Consider the following 19736-nt stretch of genomic DNA (forward strand, 5'->3'; position numbering starts at 1 on the left):
CAAAGAAGAGGTTGTCCTATTAGCTTCCCTAGAGAAAGAAGCCTTAAAAATGGAAACCACTCCCACACACAAACACACACACACACACGCACACACACACTCACATACACACAAGCGTCCCTTCTAATACATGGAACAGAATGGGTCAGAGGCTCATTCTCAGATTCTTTCACAGATTCGGGAAAAAAAGACCCTGTAGCCTGCTAAAGTCCCTTTCAAGCAAAGATCAGCTTCAGGTAGTGAAATGTTTTCTGAAAGCCCTGCTTGCCCCTCCCTAGAAAACGGCTGCATTTCACCTTTCTGTTTGAGAGTAACTAACCATCCTATTTTGCCTGAGAGTGGGGGCAATCCTGGAACAGGGAACTTCCCTACTAAAATCAGGAAAGTCATAGACAATTTGGGACTATTTGGTAATTTTATACACTTCCCAAAGGCAGCTTCTGGGATGCCCAATAAGGCTCATTAAGAATTATGTCATGAATAATTTTGATCAACCACTATTTCTATTGAGTATTATTGAGGGTTTTTCTCTTTTCTGTTTCTGGCAATAAGTTCCTTGTTCAAGAAATCATTGGTGTGAAATTTATCTCCCGTTTTTCAGAGCCTCCATCTTCATTTTGCCTGGCTTACTCCTCTTCTGTCCTCCCTCCTAGCTTCTCGACATTTACAAAAAAGTATATATTTAGGAAAGCATCTCATAGACTCATTCATAGTAAAGTCTAAATGTCTGCTAATAATTAACACTTTTTCCAGAATTTTAAATCTTAAAATTTGAATTTGAAGAAGTAAAGTCTGATTTATGGATAAACACCAAAACTCCAATTATATAATTTCATGCATTAGAAAATCCAGCAGGCCAAGCATTCTCTTTATTTCCCTCTCGTGACTTTACCAAGTATTCCCATAGCTAGGCCTTCTGATTTCTTTATTTGATGGTTCACCTATATCTCAATTATTGGGCCAATATACATCTAATGATGTACTATTGTTAATAACAGTGGGTAAAATACCATTCGAATACTACTTTGAGTACTACTATTTAAAGTGGGCTCAAAGTCCATACTTAACCTCCAATATAGGAAGGCTTATCGTTTTGCTCTCCTCCCTGTTCAGTTGACCCTTGTTGTGATGCTCTTCTGCAGACCTTTGCTGTGCTTGTAATGCCTTAAATTGACACACCACACTCACATGCCTTTTGAAATTCTGATAAAGAAGACTATCTGTGCCTAAGTGCCAAAGTCCAGTTCATAGGACCAGTACTCATAAGACATTCATTTTCTCATAACTGATAAACTCTTTTCAAAGAATAAAACCCTGCCTCATGCTAGTATTTCTTGTTTTGTTCTGAATCTTGATAATGAATTCTAGTGCCATGTTTTCAAACTTGGTTTTTGTGAACAGACTAAAGAAAAATGTTAACCGTCAGCCTGCCTAGTGCTCTTGAGTACCACAAACCTGTATTCCCAAATCCTGTGCAAGAACCTATTAGGAAACCCTGTAGAATAAACTTCAACCATTTGGACCAACTAGTTGCTGGGGTTGTAAAGATTCTTTAGTTTGGTTAAGCACTGATGAAGGTGCTTAACAGATGAGCTAAACTTCCATTAGTCAGATGTAGACCCTTGTAACTATCCAATTATACAAGGATATTTAATTCAGGAATGAAAAAAATTACATGATCTGTGTCAATAACTCACATTTGTGTGTCCATGCAGACATCACTAATCAATCACAAGATACTAAACTGTTGGGTTTAGATAAGATCTTAGAGTCCTTTTGTTCACATCTTTCCAAGCAGCCACTACAAATCAACTAGACTTGGCAGCCAAGATGAAAGCTGTTTGCCATCCTTGATCTAGTGGCATGCTTCCCCTTTCTAATGACCTGCCCTGCTGTGAATAAATTATCTTACTAGGCCAGTGGCTTTAACAGCTTTCTCCATGCTACTCTGAAGATGGATATATTTCTCAAAAAGCTGCATAGCTCTTCCTTTATGAATTCAAAAATTTCTCCACACTCTCTTTCACCTTTCACTTCTAGTCATCCTATTTACCCAGTTCTAACTCATTGGATTTCACCAAAATTATCTTTTTCTACCAATTCTATCATAAGAAGAAATCACCTTGACAGTCTACCTAGATATTAATTTGACTTTTCCTCAAGCCCACATCTTAGATCTTCTCCTTACTCTCCAGAATACAGGCAAGTAGCAGCCTTCCACCAAACCTGACACAGATTCCAAGGGGAAAATACCAGTGCTAACCATAACTTAATGCTTATGACAAGGAGATATCAGATAAATCCCAGGATAAGACAAAAGTATGGGCCAGAGTGGCAATACATAGACAACCATATTTACCTACTCATGAGGCTGATGCCAATGCCTATCATTTAAAGTCTTCATTTACAATGCAGGTTAGATCAGTTAGGGATGTGTTGTGTGTGTGCACTTCTGTGTTTGTATGCACACAGGAACATTTATATTACAAATATAAGTACTCTAGAACTCTTTCATTAAAATCATGATTTAGCTTATGTATAATTGAAAAATATGTAGATAGGTAGATAAGTTAAATTTATCTAATCTGTCTATGTACATACACACACACACACACACACACCATGTGTACACACACACACACACACACACACCCATACACACACCCTTAACTGGTTTAACTTGCTTGTAAATTAAGACTTTTAATGAGAGGCATCAACAGCAACCTTGTGATTAGTTCAATATATATAATATATATGTCTAACATGAAGTAAAAGATCAATGACATGTCATAATAATTGTGTACATGTGTGAAACTAATATCCCTCATTTCTGTGTGTCTGTGTAGCTGAAAAGAACAATGTGAGGATATCTTTCAAAAATGAATTTATGAATATTCAGTAGTTGCAGGCAAGAGTTTTGATTTTTTATTTAAGCCAACAGGCTTTCCAGTGCTTTTCATTTCTAAAAAATTCTCTACATATTTGAGTACTGTGATACAGGTTGATTTGTCTCCTGAGGCCCTCATAATGCACCTCATATGTGTGTGTCTACTGACCAGTTCATCTCCCATTAATAGCTAATTTCATAAGTCGAGTCCAACTAGCATCACTTTCGACTGGTTATATTCCAAGACTCAACAGATAATAAGTCTTTCTACTATTGTATTAAATAATAAATGTGGTTCATAAGTGATTCTGACGAACCCTCTAGACATATCTTCTAGGAGAAATTTCAAGTCTAACATCTATTCAGAAGGTGACTAGCAAGACTGGCCTGCAGACTTTCATTTTTGTCTGAAGTTTAACAAATCATCAGCTCTGCATACTGCCTGATAATCTTCTGACACACACATAAAAAAAAGAAGTCCTTTAAGTTTGCTTTCCTCTTTCTAAGTGTTCAGCTGTGTATCATCAAATGATGTGAGGCCTAGGAAAAAATTCTCAGGAATTGCCATGGTTCTATATGAATGCTGATAATGCTTGCAAAAGCATAACTTGCTGATGAGAGTTAACAAGTGACTTGGTGTTCCTCAAGCTAATCTTAGGTCCATAGTACCTTATGTACACCAGGAAAACAGATGTTCCAAGATGATCAGGAAGACTGGAAAATAAGAAATGTCCTATGTGGCCTTCAAGCAGTGGAACCCTATAATATTCTACTGAATCCACAAGCTAATAAATGGCAGAGAGAAATCTAATCCACATGAAAATGATATATCTGTCTTTTTATTTTTATGTTTCACTAACTTTTAGATGACATATTGGAAGAGAGGATAAGTACGGGGGGGTCAAATGGATTTCATTTTGGGATTCCTTCTGAAATGTTCCTGAATGTTAAGCAAAAATGTAGTTAGGCAAACATGTAGCAAGTTTACCACATGGGTGCATTTTTTAAACTGTAAGCATAATTATGTATTCAAAATAACTTGTCTAATTGATTGGCAACCTGATATAATTGAAAGTTCACTGAGACAAGAACCAGAAGATTGTTTCTGTGTAGAAGACTGTGCTTCTGAGTTAAGCTGACTAGTATTTGACTCTCAAGCCTGATTTTCATTCCCTTTAACAATGTTACTTCATAAGCATTATTTTTTCATCTATAAATATTAGAATTAATTGTGAGAATGGGAGCAAAGTGCCTAGCTCCCTCCCTGATATATTTCAGGTTTATTACAAATGTTACTCGCTATTTTTTCCTCTTACTTGTGTCTCATCTTGTGTAAATTGCTTCACCTCTCTGGACCCATTTCTTTATCTGAAAAACCAAGGGCTTAGTTTGGATGACCTCAAGTTCTTCCTATAATTCTATGATTCAACTATGTACAACTTGGGATGGCATGGCCATGTAAGCAGAGGTTGCAAAACCAGGATTCAATATCAGGCAAATAAAATCAATGTGTAAAACTGTGTTATGAAAAACAAGGGGGAATGATAAACTAAAGAATACATAGACCTGCCTAAAAACATTAAAAAATCTAAAGCATTAAAATAGTGTGCCTGCCAAACCAAATATATTCTTGGGTCAAATTTGAATTCTTGGCTCAAAGGTTTCCAATTTCCAATCAAGAGCTTTTAAACATTGACCTCCATCACCCCACCAGCACCCCAGATTGTTGACAGGGCAGTCAGAGAATGGATCAATCATAATCTTAAATCAAACCGATCAATTACAGTCTATACAAGAATTTTTTATGGCAGCTGTCATCTCTAGAAAAATATACATTTGAAGCCACCCAGATCATGTCAAGGAAGAAGGGAGAATTGGGAAGACCAAATCAGAAAAGAACGAAGCACAGTTTTTGCTTCTGGCTAAGCCGTGGTTTGGCTGTGAAGATATGACTTCACAGCATCCTATTGAGAATCACGTCTTTGCAGTGGATATTTTTTTTTCTTCCCTGCCATGAACGTGTCTGAGAAACTGCAGAATAAAAATGCAAAACAACAAGTATATTTAGATACACTCCCACACAGACTCCAAAGCTTAATATTTCACTGAACACCACATGAAAGACTGAATTAATATCCATAACTCTTCCACATCACTCATGCTTCAAAGTTCTGTCGTTATAGATTTCTTTGGCCTATATAGTTGCAAAATTAGCTAACAACAGTAATCTTTCTTTAGTATAACATTCCATTGTACTTTATAAGAAAAAAATTTATTAGATTTATTCATCTTTTGGCTCTGTGTATTCACAGAAATTTTACTGATGTTGCAATAAACAACAAATTTTTACCAGATAAAAATTAAACACAAGTGATTTTAGAATTATTATTTATAATCCAACTCTAGGTATCAAGATAATCATAAGATCAAAATCACTTATGATGTAGTCTATTCTCAACTCTGCAACCAACTAGTTATGTCACGTTGCATAAGTCATTCAACTTCTCTGATCCTCATTTACCTTTTATGTAAAATGCAATGTTGGTGGAAATGGCTTCTAAAGTCTCCTCTTATTCTTCCATTGTGTGATTCTTAGTGGAATATATCCCCCAAATTTATCATTGAATAGAGCTCAAAAATTATAAGACTGCAACTATACAAAACTGAGGAAGGCTAAGGCATCAACAAGCAGCAAAGACTTGACCCCTTATTAAATTGCATATTCACATAATGCAAATATGTGAAACAAGAGGCAGAAATATTAAAGTATGGCTTCAATTGGAAAAAGTAAGTTTCTAGAAGAATATATTCCAAATGTTATCAGAGATTATCAATGGGTAAAGTTATAAAATACTTTTTATTTCCCCTGAGCTTTAAATATCAATTAAAAAATTATTCAGCCTTGACTACTAAAATTAGTCTCAAGTTTGGGGACTGGTTAGAGCAGTGTCATTAACAATATGGTTTACATTATAAGCCAAATAGAATACAATTTAAATTTCTCTAATTTAAGCCATATTTCTTAAAATTATTTTATTATTCTATATATGTTTTTTAAATTAATGCACAACAATGGTAGTAGCAAACACTTTGCATAGACTTTTTTCTTCATTACCCTGGGATCAAATTCTAATAAGGAATGAAACAAACACTAAAATTCTAGTCATACTAAGAAGTATTCTAGAACCACTAAACAAGTCTGTATGTGGAATTTTTTTTAATTAAGGCATTGTTTTAAATATATAGCAATTTTCAGCATCAATGTTTTCTTATTGCTCACATCTTATTTTAGATATGCAAACAAAATTCTGAGTGTCATTTCAAGGAACCAGATTCATGTATTCATTGATTCATTTAATAAGCGTTTACTGAGCACTGTTACCCTTCACAACATTGGGTATGATAATATCCATGAGCTCTCTTAAATGATTGCCCATGAGGAGATTTATAATGTTTTACAGAGAGTGTCCTGACAGTGCCCAAGCAGCAGTTCATTCTTCCCAAAGAATAGGTTTTAAATGACCCTCCCTATGCCACAGCTAAGAAAAGAATTCTGATAAATGGCAAAAAGAATATAGTAGCAAATAAAACAGTGGCATGTCCCGGGAGAAAAAGAGAGAGAGAGAGAGTGCCAAAACAGCTCTCCTCAGTTTTCTTTCGTTAGGAAAAGAGGAAGACACAATTTTGCAGAGAATATTAAAAGAAAGCAAACGTAGCATAGAAATCAATCTATTCAAACCCTAGTAATGAAAGATCACTCTTTGAGCGAATGAATAACAAGCAGAGCCTACGACATGTTCTGCAATTAGTAATGAGGACCTTAAAGTAAGAAGCCAGCTTTGCATAGAAAGGCATAAGACAAAAAATAATGTAGATTGTACCTTGACGTACACTTTCTTTCTTAGATGAATTATCATCAGATCTTTAGTAATGAGTAAGTAGAAATTTACAACAGAACAAAAATAAATACATCTCATTGAAGACTTTAGGGTTCATTTTTCCTCAATACATGATTTGTCAACCCGATAAAGTTTCATGTTATAGATACGGTCTTCTCTAAAGGAGCCTTTTGATTATTATGTCAAGATTCTGATGCCAAGAATGGGTGAATAAGATAGGTAAGTGCCTCTTACTGAATCCTCTCATGAATAAGAGCCTATCATGAGGACATGAGGTTAGGATGACCTTTGGATAGATGACACAAGAAGGCTCATATATTGTTCTGTCAATTAATCCTTCATCATAGAAGTTGCTTCCAAGGATATACACTTTAAAAAAAATGATAGCAAAATGGCAGAGATGTTTTAGCCTGGCTGAGGCCTAATGGCCATGACTTGCCTACTGCCCTCCAATCCAAACAAGTGTCCCTCACTCAATTTATGTAACCAGTTGCATGAAGGAAGTAAGAAAAAGAGAAGAGGACAGAATGTAAGGGTGTAGTCTATTGAAATACATGAATCCCACCCACTCATTACTGTAGTCTAATGAATAATTTGCAATGTCACCAATCATATTGACTCTCTCTCCTCGTGAAATTGGCATGGGTGAAGGGATAGAATTTTCTTTCTCTTCCTTACCGCTTTAAAGAGACATATTTATTTACAAATATGCATTAACTTGTATTCTGCTAGATAACAAGATTATAAAGAATAATACATTGTGATTTCCTCCTCACATTCTATTCAATTTTGGAAATTGAATGAAGCTATTATTAATTCAACTTTTATTATTATAAATTACTTGTATACTTTATCATAGATAGAGCCGAGAGGTGAATGTTGAAATGACCAGGCAAGTCTTAAGTGCATTAAAAAAACAGAGAATAATAGGGTCTGGAGTAGTACATTGGCCATTTTCTGCAATATTCAAAGAGGACACACATTACTCAGTGTTGGTCAATCACAGTCATGTAAGAATATGTGTTGGATATTTCCAGATCTTCTCATTTCTAGTAGAATCTATAAATCTAAATATTTTATGTAAAATGTCTATAATTTATAAATATTACAAATTTATTCAAAGTGAAAATAAACATTGTATATGCCAAAGAGAACTATAATTTACAAATTTAATTTTAGACCTAGATTATAGATGATGCTCAAAAAGTATGTGGTGAATAAATAACAGTATGTTCTACAGATTTCTACTAAAAATACACTAAAAAGAAGGATGTAAAATAACTGTAGCATAATTGGCTCATTTTAGGGCATCATCAAAGAAAGATTACTAATATGAGATAATTCAGTATAGATGACAATCTTTGTTTTGCAGTCATTGAAAAAATCAGTTTTATTTTACAGTCCTTATATGCACATTAAGCTGATATCATCAAAATGACTAATGTTAGACTGCAAAGCCTGTTAAGTTAGTAAACAAATATGTATGAATTAGGTGTGTTTTATAAGCACAGTTCTGATAATATTTTCATTAACTGAGGATCCCAAATGTGTGTCCATGAATTAACACTGGAATAGATATAAATGAATCACCTGAAAAATCAGGAAATATATAATTTCTCAAACTCCATCTTGAGTAAATCTTACATGGCATATCTAAAACTTTTGTTTTGTCTTGTTTTGTATAAAGATCCCACGTAAGTCTGATATGCAGCTAGAATTGAGACTGACAGTCATAGGAGCTTCCAAAGAAATATAAGATATATTTCTTGACCTCGTTGACATGATGCTACTCAAGAAAATGCAAACTGAACACATCAAAACATGAGGACAAATATAAGCTATGATATCTAATTATATAATCACATTTTGTATAGTCCAGTGCTTAGGAACTCAGACTAAGGTCAGGTATGATCAGGAATGCCTGCTTGGACTAGATGAAAGTGGGACGGATTTTGTAGAGAAGTTCAGATGTGAACATGGAGGTGGGAATGGAGCTTTTGTGTTGGAGCAATAGCATGGCTAAAAGTTTCTGAGCAGAAATGGCTATTAGCATGTTAATAAGGTAGGAAGGAAGTCAATCTGGTTGAAGAAAAAAAATCTTATTTGATAGGTGAGGGAACCTTAGAATTCAGTTATTTAGATTTTTTTTTCAACTTTTATTTTAGGCTCAGGGGGTACATACGCAGGTTTGTTATATGGGTAAATTGCATGTTGCTGAGGTTTGGTGTATGAATGGTCCCATCATCCAAGCAGTGAGCATAGTACGCAATAGTTAGTTTTTCCACCTTCATCCCTCTCTTATCCTCCCCTCTCTAGTAGTTCCCAGTGTCTACTGTTACTATCTTCATGTCCGTGTGTACTCAACGTTTAGCTCCCACTTACAAGTGAGAACATTTGGTATTTGGTTTTCTGTTCCTTAGTTTGCTTAGGATAATGGTCTCCATCTCCTTCCATGTTTCTGCAAAGGACATGATTTTGTTCTTGTTTATGGCTGAGTAGTATTCCTTGCTGCATATGTACCACATTTTATTTATGCAATTCGCTGTTGATGGAATCTAGGTTGATTTCATGTATTTACTACTGTGAATGGTGCTGTGATGAACACAGGAGTGCATGTATCTTTTTGGTAAGAGAGTCTATTTTCCTTTACTTATATACCCAGTAATAGGTTTGATGGGTCAAATGGTAGTTCTGTTTTAAGCTCTTTCAGAAATCTCCAAACTGCTCTCCACAGTAGCTGAACTAATTTACATTCCAGTGGTTCAGATTCAACAGCAGAAGATAGTATCTGAGGACAATGAAATTGGCCAGATTATAAGATCAGATTCCAGCGTGTAAAGTTTAAGTTAGCTCAGGGTCGTAAACATGTAGATTAAAGAAATAGAATTTAATGACTGCAAAAATAGCAGTAGGTCAGTTTAAGATGAGAAAAAGGTGCTAGGAACAGGTGAATGGTTTTACTTAATAAAGTGAACATTACAGATTTAATTTAGTGGCTTGTACATTGGATAATAATTTTATTCCATGAGTTTTTTTTATACCAATCCCTCTGTTTTTGTGTTTGTCTCAAAATTTCCAGAATAACATGTTTAAAAATGAGTCCAGTTTGCAGTCTAGTCAAGAGATGTCTATATTTAGACATCAACAATGTCATAGTAATGAAGGTACTAGGGGGAACCTAGACTGTAGATGCATCTGGAAAATCTGCTGACATGCCTCAAGAAAGCAACACTGAGGAAAGACAGACATACGCCACCATCCCCTCACATGTTCATACAAGACTTCACTCCCCACTTATCTGCCACTTCCAGAAGGAAGTGACCCACGTGAGCTTGTCTCTCTCTCCCTGGTTGTTTTCAGAAGGGTGGCCTGAAGAGTCAGAAGAGCTGCTCCCCAACACATTCTGCAGAAGTAGAAAAGGTGTTTGTTCCCTTCTCAGCAATTCTTAACTTTCAAGCTGCATCTTCCTGTGGCTGGAATGCTATTTCTTCTCAGAATTGTAATAACTTATTGGAGGAGTAAAACAAACCAGTTACTGCCCCTACCAGCTATCTCTCTAAGATTTGCATTCACTGGAAACCCAAATATATGCTTCTTCCTGATATGGAAGATGTCTTCTACACTGCAGAGGAGTACTGACATTTTCTGAACTCCAAGGGCATCTGTGAATAAGTGGGTCCACACTGGGTTCTGCTCTGTACATTTCCCCTATGGGAAAGGGAAAATGAAATGAAGTCTAAGACTGAGCCTCAGATTCCTGTTTGATCCATACGCACAGGAGATCTATTTGAAGGATCGTAACATTTTGGACTCCTCTTACTCTGTTTTTGTTTTTTATTTTCCCAGGATATCATGTAGTGTCCCAGAATAGTACGTTTGCTTGTTTTTGTTTGTTTGTTTGTTATTTGATGATGAATTCTCAGCTCAAAATTTAGGGGATGGGTTTGTCCTTTTATCCCCTGCCCTGCCTTCTTGTTTGGAACCTTTAATCCCAGTGTGTGAGCATCTTACTACAAGCAATAATTTTTAAGTCTTCATTGCATTTTTTTTTTCTCAGTAAACTCTTTAATTAAGCGAACATTGATTAGGGGCCCATGATGTGCCAGGCACTGTTTATAGGCATTTGGGACACATCTCTGAACAGAAGAGATGCAGACTTCAGGTCTTGGAACTTCTATTTTTATCAAAGAGTGCAAGCCAACACACAATAAATAAGCTGCAAGTTCATAGGAGGTAGACATGGCCTTTCATTACGAGAGTGCTCAAATGTAGAAAAGTGAAATATTTTTTTTCCATTTTGCCCATATGCCTAACATACATCTAATATATAGATTCTTTATTGAACATTTTGTCACATTTGTTTTACCACATATATATCTCTCTATTAATCCTTCTTTTCTAGAGGTAGAATTTTGAATAGTACACTTGGGTGCACCACTCACATGTTTTCTGATCCAACCTTAGAAGATGTTGTTTTTGATAGAAGAGGATACAGGCATATGGATAGTTTAAATTGGAGCTATAAATATAGGATTTCTATATACAACAGCACAAGAAAGCTAATGGAGAAATGCTGTAGAGTATAAGTTCCCCTCCTATATAAAGAGTAGCATCCATGTCTAGAAACATGGTTAGCTCACCCTGAGAGGCCATGAAGGTGACTTCAATGAAGAAAGCAGGAGTGTTGTAAGGAAGTCACTAACAATCTCTGAGGTCCCACCCCAGAGTCAGGAACATGATCACAGTAGAGATGGAGATAAGCGGGAAGGTCAGAAAGATCTGGCCACTTAATGAGCAATTTTGTACATTTGTTTAACTTCAATTTGCCAAAATATAAACTTAGAATAACAAAACTTACCATAGGACATTACTGTTATAAATTATATAAAAATATTAGAGGGAAGTAGATGCTCAATAAGTATTAGCTATATTAATGTTACTACTGTAACTAAATTCCTATAAAAATAATATAGCTAGGAAAGGAATAACCTTCTGGGTCTTAGGGATCCCTGAAAAAAAGTATTCATAGTAAAGCAATTATTTTAAGGATAAAAGAAAACCGCAATTAAAGACTGGACTGCAGCTTCAATTAGATTGGGATAGATATAGATCCCACTATCTAATGGTTATGGGACCTTCTGCAAATTGTTTAATACCCCTAAACCTTGATTTCTTATCTATAAAATAGTATCTACTTCAAATTCCTTATTGCATGGGCTAAATGACATATATTATATCAGAACTGTGTCACTGTATCAATAAGAACTCACCACATACCACCTATTATTCTAGAAAGACTATGTTACGTATTGATGCCACATTACCCTGGTAGAGCTTCACCAATTTCTCATCAAAGAAACAATCCACTCCAACAGCTAAAGGGCAGTGAATGATATAATAACAAAAAGAACACTGGGTCATTAACAGTGTTTTAATGTAAGTGGCTCCAGTTTTGAAATTTATTTCATTCCCCTGAAAATTAAATAAGGGTATGTTGGAGCATCTACATAGATTCAAATACATTTCTTCATAAACACTCAATCTTAGATTTATCTTGGAAATGAATCTATGATATGTAGATAATATCTGTCATTTAAAATCTATAATTTTATTTGCCACCAAAGCCTTTTTAAAAATAATTTGGCCAATTATGTCTGGTTTTCTTATTTTCTTAAAATTATAAAAATGTTGTAGCTAATTCCAATGATCTACATTGTAGGACATATGATAGGGATAGTTATTCATTAGCAGCAAAATTTTTTTTGGAATTTTAAGATTCTGAGAGGTTTTGTTTTTTTTTAATTTCTGAGATTTGGGTGCACCCATCACCTGAGCAGTGTACACTGTACCCAATGTGTAGTCTTTTGTACCTCACCTGCCCCCTACCCTTTCCCCCAAGTCCCCAAAGTCCAATGTATTAGTCTTATGCCTTTGCAACCTCATAGCTTAGCTCCCACTTATGAGTGAGAACATATGATGTTTTTCCATTCCTGAGTTACTTTACTTAGAATAATGGTCTCTAATTCCATCCAGGTTGCTGCAAATATCATTATTTCATTCCCTTTTATGGCTGAGTAGTATCCCACAGTATATACATACCGTATTTCTTTTTGCACTCATTGATTGATGGGCATTTGGGCTGGTTCCATATTTTTGCAATTGCCAATTTTGTGTGTTAGCAGCAAAAGTCATTATTAACTTCTCTCTTTCTCACAGACACACACAGGCACAGAGGGTTATTTTCTTTAATGAAATCTGTTATTCTCCTTACTCTGTCAGAAAAATTATTCAAACACTGGAAACACACATACACACACACACACACTCACACACCCTATTCACTCTTTCGGTGCCTTGCTAGGCTTAACTTGCTATTGATCATCAATTTTATACACTTTAGGGGCAGCAGTCAACTTGTAGACTGTTGTCCAGTAGAGATGCAAATAATCCCCTATCTAGTGGAATAGAAAACCTCAAAGTCAGAATCCCCTGGAAGACATTAGCCAGTTTTATATGTAATCTACAAATGTATCATAGTATTGCTTTTAATCTAGTTTCTAAAAAAGCTTTGAACTGTTTCAACAGCTTACTGCCTCATCTCATTAATTAATAGTTGGATAAAATCCTTGCCATGTGCTCATTTTATATTTGCAGAACAGCCAAGCCTTTTAACCTTTTGAAAATCATTCCTTAACACCTGTACATCCTTATTACAATGCCACCAAGGTCAAAATTTGTGGTTCCTGCTCATTTTCAACATTACCTAAAAAAACATGTGAACTCCTCATGAAGTTCAGAGAGTTAAAATTTCCAGAAACTCAGATATTCAAGTAAATAAACACTATACAAATACAGCATAAGGCTCACAAAATACTCTTGATTGCAAGACCATACCAACTTATGTTTTGCTCAAATAATTTAGTTCTATGAAGGAATAGATTCTGTTAGCCAGATCATTCCGTTATCATTTTCTCTCTCTTGTGCTACAGACCCAAATATTTTGAACTCTAGAATGTGTTCTGCTTTATTCTCACTGGTATCTGAATCTAGTGTTTCATTAGCTTCCATTTAAAATGCCACTTTTTCTAAAATTTCTAAATTAGTTAAGAACATTCTCTAAGTCACTTAATCTAGAAATAAAGACCTCCAGCCACATTCTTCCCTGAGCAAATATTGATAGACCACAGGTACATGCAAAGCACTCTACTGAGATCCGCAGGTACACTGGTAAAGAAAATAGAGACATAAACTGTGCTCATGAAGAGCATACAGATATCTATATTTTGCTATATCTATAATACTATTTCTATTTACTAATTATTAAAATTATACCGGGGATATGAAAGGTACTAAAATAAAAATGATTTTGTTAACAGAATTGTTATCCTGTTATCTGTTATTCTGTTTAATAATAGAAGGAACATATAAAATTAAAACTAAAAAACAAGAAGTAACTAGGTATTAGAAGAACTTTTTTTGGTTCTAGAAATACTTGAGCATGGAGAAAGAAATACTGCTAAGAGAAGCCAATTTATTATGTATACGGAAGCCATATGAGCTTCAAGAGTAGTTTGTCAAATACAATTTTCTGGAAAACCATCAGTTTGAAACTGTTCTAGATGATAGAATAATTAATTTTAAAATATACAGGGTTTTATATGTTCCTAGTTCTCATATGTTATAATCTATTCTAGAAAGAGACATTAAATATATACTGACTTATCAATGATTAGATAATTATTAGCATATAACTTTCCTCCACCAAAAGCAGGCACCCTTGGTTACCTTTTCAACATTCTCTCCCTCTCTCTCTCACACACACACACATACACGCACACACCCCTCTTTCACCACACCTTCAAACATAGCCCAGGCCTTCTTAAAGAACTCTAAAGAACAATCCACTCTTTTCCAAGTGGTCATATACTGTGGGAATCCTGTCTCTATTTGGTATACCAGGAGGAGGGTTCTTAGAGACACAGTAATCTCTAGTGGTCTCTTTGCCAGTGATTGTTTTATGACTAAGCTTAGGATACAATTCTAGGCAAGACCTAAAAAGTTGGCTGGGGAGCTTCTAGGAAGTGCTCTCCTACTTTGGAAAGGAGACAGAGGAAGAGATCATTTTTTATGCTGTCTCTGGGGATGTTTATGTCTGGATGTACAGCTATCTGCAAACTAAACCAAAAGAATCACAGAAAAACTAGCACCACTCTCTGTTGCACTTCTTGTTATGTGAAATATAATAAATTTCCTAAAGTCTGCAGAGTTGACTGAAGATATCCTACCTTATAGACCCATGTTCAAATGGTCACTTATCCTTGCAAATTTGATTTGCAAATAATTGTTCAATTTATCCCTTTCTGCTTCACCTATTTTGGCCCAAGCTCTCATGATCTCTTAACCAGGACCACAGAAGAAATTGTTGAGTCCCATCTAAACCATTTTCCAATTCAAAAAAGACATAGTATTTTGTTCCTACTACTCAATTTGCAGTCTTCTAGTAGTTCATCATTTTTTAAATAATAAATTTCAAATTCCTAGCATAGATTGAAACCCTTTTGTTATCTCATCTCGTTGGTGTTTTTTTTTTTTTTTGGACAGGGTCTCTCTCTGTCACCCAGGCTGGAGTCCAGTGGTGCAATCTCAGCTCACTGCAACCTCCGCCTCCCAGGCTTAAGGGATCCCCCCACCTCAGCCTCCTGAGTAGCTGGGACTACAGGCACACACCACCACACTGGACTAATTATTTGTATTTTTGGTAGATACGGGATTTTGCCTTGATGTCCAGGCTTATCTCAAACTCCTGCTCCTGGGCACAAGAGATCCATAACCTTAGCCTCTCAAAGTTTGGAGATTACAGGCATGAGCCACAGCACCTGGCCTCCCCTTTTTTTAAACATTTTTAGTTCGGGGTGAATGTACAGGTTGGTTAGAGGTGACCATGTGTCATGGGGGTTTGTTGTACAGATTATTTCATCATCCTAGTATTAAGCCTATTACTCATTAGTTATTTTTCCTGATCCTGTCACTCCTCCCAACCTTCTTCTTAAAAAGAAGAAGATTGTTTCCTTTGCGGGGACATGGATGGAACTAGAGGCCATTATCCTTAACAAACTAACACAGGAACAGAAAACCAAATACCGCATGTTCTCACTTATAAGTGGGAGCTAAATAATGAGATCACATGGACACATAGATGGGAACAACACGTACTGAGGCTAACCTTCTTTTTAATGGCTGCATAGTATTCCATGGTATATATGTACCACATTTTCTTTACCGATTCTATCATTAATTGGCATTTAGGTTGATTCCATGTCTTCGCTGTTGCGAATAGTGTTGCTGGAAGTATTCCCTGTCTTTCTTTCTAGCTTTCTCGCTAATCTTATCATCTCACAAACAATTTATTCCATCTACACTCAACTACTGATGGCCCAATATCCCAACTTGCTGGTAATAATTGTAGTAATGACAGCTGGTACTCACTAGAGTATGCCATATGCAAACATCCTGATGCTAAATAAGGTATATCAAAATTCTAGGAGCTCAGTGATCAACGCCAAGCAAATGAGAAATGATAAAAATTAAGCAAACTGCAAACCTAGGAGGTAGGTATTATATTTTCATTTTACAGATAACGAAACTGAGACTCAGGACATTAAATTCTGGCCCTGCCTGCAGAATGAATTACACTGTTTCTGTACAGGGTCAGTGTTGAGCATCTAACACAGCTCAGGATGGGCAAGAACAAATATAGTGGCATCTCAGGTTTCCAAGATTGAAACCATTACTTTACTCTAAACTCTTTTCTTTTGCTTTCAATTCTAATTTCAAACCAGAGAACCTTAGCAGTATTAAAGAAAATGAGTCTTGCTATTCAAAGTGTGGTCCACAGACGGCAACAACAGCATTACCTGGGAGCTTGTTAGAAATGCAAAATAATCCTGCATCTTCTGAGTTAGAATCTGTATTTTAACAAACACTCAGGTGATTAGCATGTACATTAAAGTTTGTTAAACACTAATTTGGAGACCTGAAAGATGTTCTAGTTATATTCAGTATTAAAAACCCTCTCTTTTTCCCCAAGTTCTGTCTGTGAAATATCACTTGCTAACATCTTTTACAAGGCTAACCTGGATACAGCACTCCTTTGAGAGAAAATATACTAATTATTCAAAGAGTAAAAATAAAATATTAGTATAAAAGTTAAGGAATGTTTCATTTTTATGGAAAAATAAATGAGGCAAACAGGTAGAAATCAGTTTTGTGGTTTAACAAACAATGTATTGCCTGACTGTAATTTTTTTCTAATTTGTACTTTATTTTCCCTGAAATTCACTTCTATATTAAATCTAAACCTAGTCACATGTAGTTAACGGCAGATGGGTTCCTCACTCATACTATTAGAAGAAAAGCAAGAAACTTTCTTTTGGACATCGGTACATAAATTCAAATAACTGAAAATCAGCTAAGAGGATTTTACCACAGAAGACAATGGGTATTATTTAAATATTTTCAACATCATTTTATTTTCAAAGTAGAATGGAATGTGAATTAAACTTCATTTTAACATCTAAATCATATCTTTTTCTTTCAAACTGTCTGTGAAAAAAAAAAAAGTTCCTGCATGCATTATTTGTAATAGGGACATGCTCACCTATAAGCTGATGTAAAACGTGTCCCTTTTTGGCTGTGACTGCCTAAGTAATGAGGCAATGGGGAGAGTAAAATTTCCCATTCCCACACCCGTCACAGGCACCAGCATTGACTTCACACAGGCTCTTCTTCACTGTGAACCTTTCCTGGGACTAAACACGCACAATGCATGAGACTGTATATTTGCTCTTCAATTCTTTAGTTTTTGTAAATAAAAATGTCCTGCAGCGTTTAGCTTTTGTTCATTTTAGATACAACTGTAAAAGTGGAAAATAACATAATTTCATTCAACTTATAGTAGGTTCTGCTTGCTGGAAAATAATACTGTTGTTCAATTGAATCAGTCCTTCAAAGTAATCAAACCAGCTAAATTCCTAGAATATTCCATAAGAGTAAAATTGTTTTCTAATCTTCACTGAGATCCTATTCAATAAGGCCATTTTCTTATCAAACTATACATTTGAGAACAAAATATCGTATTTTAACAGGTACTATAAACATTTTAATTCTGTTAGGGCCAAAATAATGATAAACATGGATAATAGTAATAATCTCTTTCCCCAAAGAGTCTTAGAAATCCTAATTTACTGACTGGTAGCTACTTTCACTAAGTAGAAATACGGTAATTTAATAATCTTACCATAGCAGTTTTCACAGAAGAAAATTAACTAATTCATTATTGCTTATAATTTGCTGAGGCATAGCTGCCATATTTGTAAAATCAGCAGGTTCTGAAAAAAAATACAAGTTTTTAAATGAATGTTCAATTTTCCCCTAAACACATAAATGATACAATTACTTAGCTCCCTCTAGTGCCAATTTCTAATATAAACTTAATTATAATAACTGTATTCACCATGCAATTTTGAAGCAAATTAAAATTTTACTTGGCAATAATTAAGTACACTTTCAAGGGTTTTATAGGTTGAGTTTGAGATCAGAGCCAAGCAAGATTCACAGATGACACTGTCATAGGTAGGCTCATGACTACAGTTACAGTAACAGTATTTCTTCACAAATTTTATTTCATATGTTTCAACTAAACACAAATAAACCAATAGAGTGTAAAAGAATGTTGATAAAAGAAATTAAGGCTTGCCATTGAATATTTTTGTACATGTCAATTTAGCTATAACAATCTCACTTAATCTGTGGCTTATATTGATTTTTCTTTGAACAAACAAATTTAAAACCCAAGAAGAAAGACACATCAAAGCTTCTATCAAGGTATAGAGAATAAAATTACATTTTCAACTGTAGAGGAAAACAGAGCAGGCAGAACATATAATTTTAAAAAAATTATAATAAAATCATCTAACTTAATAAAATGACTTATTAATGTATGTTTCCTGGGGATTTCTCTTAGGCTGAAGCATATAATTGAAGACTTTTATTTCTAAGTAAAGGTAACATAATTACTTTTATTAGGTAAATTGTTTTGTATTGAATGCATTTAAAGAAAAGATAACAAGGAGGAAGAGGAGAGTAGTCAAAAATAGAATCTCATTCAATGAAAAACTGTAATAAAACTAGTGGATTTTCTAGGAACACAACTTTCCACAACAGTTTGTATATTCATTGCTCTTTTATTTTGTAATATAGTCTAAAGGCTAAGAGGGATGACAGCATGAATTTAGGAATCAAATGATATGTATTTGATTAACAGAACTATGGTTAGTCTGTAAAATACAGATATTGCTTCTAATTAATAAGGCTCATGAAAATTAAAGAAAACGTGTATGTGAAACACACAGTTGAAAAATGATAGTTAATAACTTTTTTCTGTTGTGTTAGTAATTTTTAAATGTTCATAGAATAAAAACATATAATTGAATTGTACTTGTGATCATTGGTAACGTAAACATTATTCCTTAGTGCTGGGAATTAGTACTTTTAAAAATTAACTTATTTTTATTTCAATAAACATTTTTGTCCCAAATAAAAAGAAGAAATCTTTTCTAGAATAATACATGAGATTTTTACTTCTGTTAATTATTAGAGGGTATTATTATTATTGAGATGGAGTCTTGCTCTTGTTGCTCAGGCTGGAGTGCAATGGCGCAATCTTGGCTCACTGCAACCCTTGCCTCCCAAGTTCAAGCAATTTTCCTGCCTCAGCCTCCAGAGTAGCTGGGATTACAGGCACCTGTCACCATGCCCAGCTAATCTTTTGTATTTTTAGTACAGGTGGGGTTTCACAATGTTGGCCAGACTAGTCTCGAACTCCTGACCTCAAGTGATCCACCCGCCTTGGCCTCCCAAAGAGCTGGGATTACAGGGGTGAGCCACCACGC

This window comes from Gorilla gorilla, chromosome 11 (genome assembly GCF_029281585.2).
Source record: "Gorilla gorilla gorilla isolate KB3781 chromosome 11, NHGRI_mGorGor1-v2.1_pri, whole genome shotgun sequence".
NCBI classification, from domain to species: Eukaryota; Metazoa; Chordata; class Mammalia; order Primates; family Hominidae; genus Gorilla; species Gorilla gorilla.